The sequence below is a fragment of the Oryctolagus cuniculus genome, chromosome 8, assembly GCF_964237555.1.
Source record: "Oryctolagus cuniculus chromosome 8, mOryCun1.1, whole genome shotgun sequence".
In the NCBI taxonomy this organism is placed as follows: Eukaryota; Metazoa; Chordata; class Mammalia; order Lagomorpha; family Leporidae; genus Oryctolagus; species Oryctolagus cuniculus.
The window spans coordinates 142,978,252-142,987,453 of NC_091439.1; the positions used below are offsets into that span (position 1 = coordinate 142,978,252).

General features: G+C 40.6%; 1 pseudogene; it reads left to right on the forward strand.

Annotated features, from left to right (window-relative positions):
- Window positions 1-2,011: 2,011 nt before the first annotated feature.
- Window positions 2,012-7,801, forward strand: LOC138843364 (zinc finger protein 717-like; annotated as a pseudogene).
- Window positions 7,802-9,202: the final 1,401 nt, after the last annotated feature.

Genomic DNA, 9,202 nt, shown 5'->3' on the forward strand with positions numbered 1-9,202 from the left:
AGCCACAGTGCCAGTCCCAGTATACTAGTTAATTAAAATGGAAAATATGGGGTCAGCTCTGTGGCTCAGTGGGTTAATGCCCTGGTCTAAAGCATCGACATCCCATATGGGCACCGGTTTGAGACCCGGCTGCTCCACTTCTGCTCCAGCTGCTCCACTTCTGCTCCAGCTCTCTGCTATAGAAGGCCCAGGTCCTTGGGCCCCTGAACCCATGTGGGAGACCCAGAAGAAGCTCCTGGTTCCTGGCTTCAGATTGGTGCAGTTCTAGCCATTGCAGCCAATTGGGGACTGAACCAGCAGATGGAAGACCTCTCTCTTTCTGACTCTCCTCTCTCTCTGTAACTCTGACTTTCAAATAAATAAATAAATCTTTAAAAAATTTTAAAATAGAAAAATAAACATAAAATTTGTTCTCACAGAATATACAGAAATGAATTATGAATTTGGCATGATTATGAAACATTACTGTCATCTATAATAATGCAGTTTGGTCTCTTGTCTTTCTGTTGCTATAGCAAAATATATATTTGTTACATGAATTGAGTTGAAACTAAGCACAATATGCTACATTTTTGGGGTCATGTCTGAAACAGTCTACACATAGATGATGTACTGAACAGTGTTTTAGTGCTACCTATGAAGTAAACACTTAGCATTCTGCAAGAGGAAGAATTAGCTATGCTAAAACACAAATTAGTTAAGTTTGTTTTCAAATTGTTAGAGTGATGGAGTTCTTAATACCATTGAGAAGCTGAATTGGATTCTGGAATAGGATAAGGAATGTGTGGAGAAAAGAATCTACTGGAGGCTCATTTATTTTTTAAGATTATTTATTTGAAAGGTGGACTTGCAGAGATTGGGAGAGACAGGGAGACAAAAAGATATATCTTCTATCTACTGTTCATTCTCCAAATGCCCGCAATGGCTGGGACTGGGTCAGACCAAAGCCAGGAGTCTGGGACTCCTTGGGTCTCCCACATTGGTGGAAGGGTCCAAATACTCAGGCCATTTTCACTGCTCTTTCAATCAGATTAGCAGGGAACTAGATTGGAAGTGGAGCAGCAAGGACCCAAGTCCTCTGTTCACATGGGATGCCAGCATTGATGGTGGAGGCTTAGCCTGCTGGATCACAATTCTGGTGACTATTGCAGGTTCTGAAACAAATCTCTAAGCATTTTTCTGAGTGAGTCACAAATGTAGATTGTACTGCAGACATTCCCAGGTTCTCTTTTTGGGCAAATAATTCCATTGCTTTCACTTTAATTATGTATAATCTTATTTCAAATGTTTATCATTTGAATGTTTTGGGCAAGTATTTCCATTGTTTTCACTTTAATTAGGTATAACGTTATTTCAATTGTTTATCAGTAGAATAATCATAGACAAGGGCAAAAGCTAATTTGTATTCTTTGTCTTACCTGTATTTTCTCTCTTCAAAATATTTATTAGCTTGATAGAGAAAAAAGTTGATGGACTGAGATATAGAGAGCTTTGACACATTAATTCACTTCCTAGATAACCATACCAAACAGGCGGGGCAGGACTGAAGCCAGGATTGAGGAATGGAATCTAGGCCTCCTTCATTGGTGACATCACCATTGCTTCCCCAGGTTTGCATTATCTGGGAGCTAAAAACTAGAGCTGGCATTGGAAATCATAGACACTCTGAGGTGGCATCATAAACAACACTAAGCTAAATGTCTGCCCTGTCTTTTAATATATTTTTTCTCTGACATTTTGGAAATGATATGCATGGTGTTTTCCTGGAAATTGTTTTCTGTTCATTCCCATCGTAGTTTCACTGATGGTTTCTTGCCTTTTTTTCTCAATGCTTCTACATACTTCTCCTTAACATTGCCCAGTCAAGAGTCAGTATTGCCCCTCTTCTAGCCTGTTGTGCAATTCCTCTTGAATGAAGTGGCCTTTGTGATTTGAACCTCCTGTTTCCCTCCAGCTTGGGCATTTCTCACAGCCTGTAGATCATGGGTTTGACTCTGTTGAATGCTCTGTGTGGCTTTCTAAACACTCAACAAGTCTAAGGTGAAACCATATGCTTCCTTTTTTCCTTCATATCCATACACAACTGTCAGTGTTTATTTTGTGACAGAGTTAACATGTTGACTGGAAGTGTATTATTATAGGTGATGACAGCATTTGAAGACCTGGCTGTGTACTTTACATGGGAAGAATGGCAGAAAATGAACAATGCTCAGAAAATCCTGTACAGAGATGTGATGCTGGAGACCTACAGCAACCTGTTCTCCTTGGGTGAGTGACACCCATCACACGCCCAGTGATAACATTTTCTTGCTATTTGACAAATAAGGGAACACTTTATAATGTTTAATATTGGGCAGGATTAGAATGTGAGTCCATGAATAATCTGAATATCTACCATCTAACAAAAGATTCAAATTGGAACATTTGTTGCATAGCTCCTGAACCAAGCTGTAGTCCTTTAAATAACCCAAGATAGTGATTTCACAAAATCTTACTTTGTTTCCATTAATAGGGCACTGCATTACCAAGTCTGACTTGATCTTCAAGTTGGAGCAAGGAGAAGAGCCATGGATGGTGGATGAACGCTTGAATCAGAGCCTTTCAGGTCAGTCTGCACATAACAGACAGGGAGGCCAAGGCAGAGTGTGCAGATGTTGACTGGTGTTCTTTCCATGAATTTTTCTCAAGCCTTACTCCCGATGACAGCTGGTTTTGTGCATCAGACACAGGTATTTAGAGATACCAGTATCTTTCTAACTTTTGTTCTTAGTGAAGATGTTCTTTGATTAAAAAAAAAAATCCAGTCATTTTCTGATGTTACTAAGGCTTTTATCTAGGTTTGATACATTCCCCAATTCTAACTTGTCCTTCTCTACACTTTCATACCTTTTCCTTCATGCACTTATTAGTTCCTTCAGCGCTTGTTAATTAGGCAACATACAGAAACTTATTTTTTTAAGATTAATTTTTCTTTTTTTTTTTTTTTTTGACAGGCAGAGTGGACAGTGAGAGAGAGAGAAAGGTCTTCCTTTTGCCGTTGGTTCACCCTCCAATGGCCACCATGGCCGGTGTGCTGTGGCTGGCATGCCACGCTGATCCAAAGCCAGGAGCCAGGTGCTTTTCCTGGTCTCCCATGTGGGTGCAGGGCCCAAGCACTTGGGCCATCCTCCACTGCACTCCTGGGCCACAGGAGAGAGCTGGCCTGGAAGAGGGGCAACCAGGACAAAATCCGGCACCCTGACCGGGACTAGAACCTGGTGTGCCAGTGCTGCAGGCAGAGGATTAGCCTATTGAGCCGCCACACCAGCCTGTTTCTGTTTTTTTTTTTTTTTTTAAGGTTTATTTATTTATTTGAAAGTCAGAGAGAGAGAAGAAGGAGAGGCAGAGAGAAAAAGAGAGGTCTTCCATCCACTGGTTCACTTCCCAATTGACTGTCCTGGCTGGAGCTGTACTGATCTGAAGCTAGGAGCCAGGAGCTTCTTCCAGGTCTCCCATATGGGTACAGGGGTCCAAGGACTTGGGCCATCTTCTACTGCTTTCCCAGGCCATAGCAGAGTGCTGGATCAGAAGTGGAGCAGCTAGGCCTTAAACTGGTGCCCATAAGTGATGTTGGCACTGCAGGTGGTGGCTTTAACTGCTATGCCACAATGCCACCCCCCAGAAACTTATTTCTAACTCATTGCTCAGATTGAGTTCCCACTCATGATTTTTCCCAGGCATAGAACTTGCTCAGGACTGAATCAATAAATGAACTCTCTCTTAGTCTCTTTCTTTTTTTTTCCTCTGTGCATCTCAAATAAGAAAATTATAGTCTGTTGGAAGCATTTGAGGAGTGAGCCTACAGTTGGCAAACCTCTTTTTCGGTCTGTGTTTATCTCTCACTCTGTCTCTCTGACTCTCAAGTATCTAAATAAGTAAATGCTAAAAGATGGTCATGTGGCTGGTGCTGTGGTGCAGTGAATTAACACCCTAGCATGAAGCACCACCATCCCATATGGGCACCAGTTCGAGACCCAGTTGCTCCACTTCCAATCCAGCTCTTGGCTATGGCCTGGGAAAGCAGTAGAAGATTATCCAAGTCCTTGGACCCCTGCACCCGAGGGAGACCCAGAAGCAGCTCCTGGCTCCTGGCTTCAGATCAGCACAGTTCTGGCCGTTGTGGCCAATTGGGGAGTGAACCATTGGATCAAGACCTTACTCTCTCTTTGCCTGTCCTCTCTCTGTGTAACTCTGACTTTCAAATAAATAAATCTTTAAAAATAAAAGATGGTCATGAGTAAGCCTCTGTGCTGTGACATCAGAAATTATGAAGCTAGGAATGACACTGTGGTGCAGCGGGTTAAAGCTCCAGCCTGCAACACTAGCATTGCATATGGGTGCCAGTTCCAGTCCTAGCTAGTCCTCTTCTAACCCAGCTCTCTGCTAATGCACCTGAGAAAAGAGCAGAGGTTGGCCCAAGTCTTTGGCCCCCTGTACCCGTGTGGGAGACAAGAAAGACACTCCTGGCTCCTAACTTCATTTTGGCCCAGCATTGGTTGTTGTGCCCATATGGGGAGTGAACCAGCAGATGGAAGACTTCTCTCTATCTCTCTCTCTATAATTCTAGCTTTCAAATAAATAAAATAAATCTTTGAAAAAAAGAAATCATAAACTAAGCATGAACTTATATAAAACATGAAAATAAGTGATCCTAGACTCACCAAGAAAGTAATGAGATTTTGAGACCCAAGGTCAAATAGCCTCATGGGTTTATGTTGAGTGGCTCAGATTTCTTGAAGGGTGGAGTTTGAAGTATGATTTCTCTCTTATTTTTCAGTATCATTGAGAAATAAGCAAATAAAAAGATAAGAAAAGCATAGGAAATGAAGCTTTCAGTGAAAATAGGAGGCAACTGATCAAAAGCCTCCAGAAATTCAAATTATCACACAGGAATGCTTCTAGAAAGAATTTAGAGGAGGTAACCAGCACTGATGATTTCAGAATGAGTTAGAAAACACTTTTCAAAGAAGATGAGCACATCCCGGTTTGCAGAAACAAATTCTTCAAACTGATTGGGAGTGTTTAACTAAAGTGGTATATTGGGAATTTTCTGTTCCTGTTGTACTTCTGAGAAGCTGAAGGTGTTGGGTGTCCTTAGGAATTTGGGGAAGCTGTCATAGAGTAGAGACAAAGTAGTTTTTCATTTGAAAAATCCCACAAATGATGTTTACCTAGGAAGACTGAGCATGAGACACTCAGAGATTCAAATCATACTCCTTAAATGTTGTCCTGCTTGAAGTACAGGCACATTTCACTCTTCTCCACCTGCAAGTAAATGATCAGTGAAACTTTTTCATGTTTATGGTTGAGATATCAGAGGAGCAAAAAGCACACAATTTTTATAAAAATAAACTGGAGAAAAAGCACAGGGAAAAAAATGGTTGCTAGGTAGTGGGTGACTATTTTTATTAAATATTTGTCCATTCTTTAAAATATTTTATAGTTATTTCATCTTTGTGAAAGGCAGAGTGATAGTGAGAGAAGAGAGAGAGAGAAAGAAGTCCTCTATTAGCTCACTTCCCAGATGCCTACAACACTTAGGTCTAACTAGTCTGAAGCCAAAACTCTAGAATCCCTCTAGTCTTCCCTGGTTTCTCACAGGTTCCCAGGCACATGAACCATTATTTGGTTCCTTCCAGTTTACATAGGCAGAGAGCTGTACTGAAAGCAGAGTAGCCAGGGCTCAAACTGACACTGTTTTGAGACGCAGGCATCCCACACACCATAGCACAAATGTCATTCTACCATCCTTGACAATTTCCCATAGTAAAAAGGATCATGTTTGAACATTGGGAATCCTCATGGTATATTAATGTATTAAGGAGAAAAACCATATAATGGTCACAAATAAGTACCTCATACTGATTTTGTGAAAATCTTATGCCACTTGGATAACAAGTACCTTCAGTCCCTTTACATGAGTATGCCAGGAGAAACAGTTACATGTGATTCAGTGACATGATTGCTTTTTCTCATTTCAGTGGTCATGAAAAGGGATGACCTGATTAGGATCAACCAGGAAAGTCAGGACAAAAATCTGAATCAGGATTTTATGAAAAATAACAAGACATCAGCTCTCAAGAGAATTGAATTAAGAAAAACACTTAGTTTAAATTCCAGCTGTATTCCAACACTGATTATTAAAAAGGGAACCTATTCACGATTGAAGCCTGAGGAATGCAATAAATGTCAAACTGTGTATCCCCACAGTGGGCCTAATCAACTACAGGCTGAAGAGAAATTTGATAACACTAAGATACCTGGAAAATCTCTCCAGTTCTGTGAGCCCTTTGGTCAGCATGACAAGATTCACATCATGAAGCAGCCATTTGGACCCACTGGACAAGCAAAAGTCTTCACAAGAAAGATGTATTGTAAATCTGAGAGGGTTCATATGACAGAAAACTGTAATAAATCAACTGTCACTTTTGGAAAAGGAACTCAAATAGAAAAAGCTATCCATGACAATTCTAGCCTCAATATGCATCAACAAACTCACACAAGAAAGAAATTTTATAAGTACATTAGGTATGTTGAACCTGTCCTTCAACAGCCACAACTTGCAATAAATCACAGACTAAATACAAGGGGAAAACTCTATAGATGTAAACCTTGTGGAAAATTACTCAGTTTTAATTCACCTTCTGAATGTAATGACTGTGGAAAAGCCTTTGGACAAAAGTCAGTCCTAATGAAACATCAGCGAATTCACACAGGGGAGAAACCTCATGAATGTAATGACTGTGGAAAAGCCTTTACACAAAAGTCACACCTCATAAACCATCAGCGAATTCACACAGGGGAGAAACCTCATGAATGTAATGACCATGGAAAAGCTTTTGGACACAAGTCAGACCTCATGAAACATCAGAGAATTCACACAGGGGAGAAACCTCATGAATGTAATGACTGTGGAAAAGCTTTTGGACAAAAGTCAGACCTCACAATACACCAGCAAATTCACACAGGGGAGAAACCTCATAAATGTAATGACTGTGCAAAAGCCTTTGGGCGAAAGTCCCACCTCATAATACACCAGCGAGTTCACACAGGGGAGAAACCTCATAAATGTAATGACTGTGGAAAAGCTTTTGGACAAAAGTCAGCCCTCCTCATACATCAGAGAATTCACACAGGGCAGAAACCTAAAGAATGTAGTGACTGTGGAAAAGCCTTTGGACAAAAGTCAAACCTCATCATGCACCAGCAAATTCACACAGGGGAGAAACCTTATGAATGTAATGACTGTGGAAAAGCCTTTGGACAAAAGTCAAACCTCATCATACACCAGCGAATTCACACAGGGGAGAAACCTCATAAATGTAATGACTGTGGAAAAGCCTTTGGACAAAAGTCAAACCTCATCATACACCAGAGAATTCACACAGGAGAGAAACCTCATAAATGTAATGACTGTGGAAAAGCCTTTAGACAAAAGTCAGCCCTCCTCATACATCAGCGAATTAACACAGGAGAGAAACCTCATAAATGTAATGACTGTGGAAAAGCCTTTGGACAAAAGACAAACCTCATATCACAGCAGGGAATTCACACAGGGTAGAAAACTCAGGATTGTAATAACTGTGGAAAGCATTTAGCCATAAGTCAACTTTCATCATGCATCAGAGAATTCACACAGGGCAGAAACTTTATGAATGTAATGACTGGAAAAGCCTTTGGATAAAAGTTAAACCTCATAATGCACCAGAGAATACACACAATATTGAAACTTCATGAGTGTAATGACTGTGGAAAAACTTAAGTTCGAACTCCAAATGCATCAGAGGATTCACGCAGGGAAATAACCTTATAAATGTAATGACTGCCGAAAAGCCTTTTTCTATAAGTTATACTCATATCAAAACAATTCACACAGGGCAGAAACATTATGAATCTAATAAGTGTGGAAAACCTTTATAAATCATATGTTATAAATCATAGTTCATGTCACACCAGAGAATTCACACTGGGGAGAAACTTTATGAATGCAATGAGTGTAGAAAAGCCCTTGTCAATAAGTCACATCTCAGAATGCATCAGAAAATGCACATGAAGAGAAACCTTTTGGACATAATGACTTGGAAAGCTTTTTCCCATAATTCAGCCTTCATTGCACATCATCTAATTCATATGGGGGAAAACACTTTGGATATAATGCATATGGAAAAGCCTTTATCCATAAGTAACACCTCATAAAACATCAGAATTCACATGGGGGAGAAACATTATGAATGAAATGAATATTGGAAAACTCTGCCAAAATCACACAATATAACATCAGAGAATTTATTACATGGTGGAAATCTTGTAATAAATGTGGGAAAGCCTTTTGTCAGAAGGAATACCTCATAACATGTAGATCAAACAAGGGAGAGAACTTAAGAATATAATGAATGTGAAGGACTTTTTCCAAAATCAACATAACCATGTGACAGAGCCTTTTGCTGGAAATTACATCCCATACAATAGGCACTCCCATAAGGAAGAAAGGTTGGGACCAGCGCTATGGCACAGTAGGTTAAAGCCCTGGCCTGAAATGCCGGCATACCAAGTGGGCACTGGTTCTAGTCCCAGTTGCTCCTCTTCTGATCCAGCTCTCTGCTATGGCCTGGGATAGCAGTAGAAGATGGCCCTGCACCCACGTGGGAGACCCAGAAGAAGCTCCTGACTCCTGGCTTTGGATCGCTGCAGCTCCAGCCATTGCATCCATCTGGGGAATGAACTAGCAAATGGAAGGCCTCTTTCTGCTTCTCTGTCTCTCTCTAACTTTGTCTTTCAAATAAATAAAGAAAATTGTTAAAAAAATGAAGTCCAGAAATATTAGTGTGACAAAAAGCCATTTGTCAGAAATGGCATTATACATCAGAAAATTCACACAAGGGGTTTCTTATGAGTGTAATGAATGTGCAAGTATATTTTCATAGAATTCTGGCTTGCATAAATATGCAACTCAAAAAAGGTGATATCCTTCAAGTGCAATAGACCTCAAAAAACCATAGCCAGAAATTAAACATCAGGCTGGCGCCATGGAGCAATAGGTTAATCCTCCACCTGCTATGCTGGCATCCCATATGGGTGCCAGTTCTAGTCCCAGCTGCCCCTCTTCAATCCAGCTCTCTACTGTGGCCTGGGAAAGCAGTATAAGACAGCCCAAGTGCTTGGG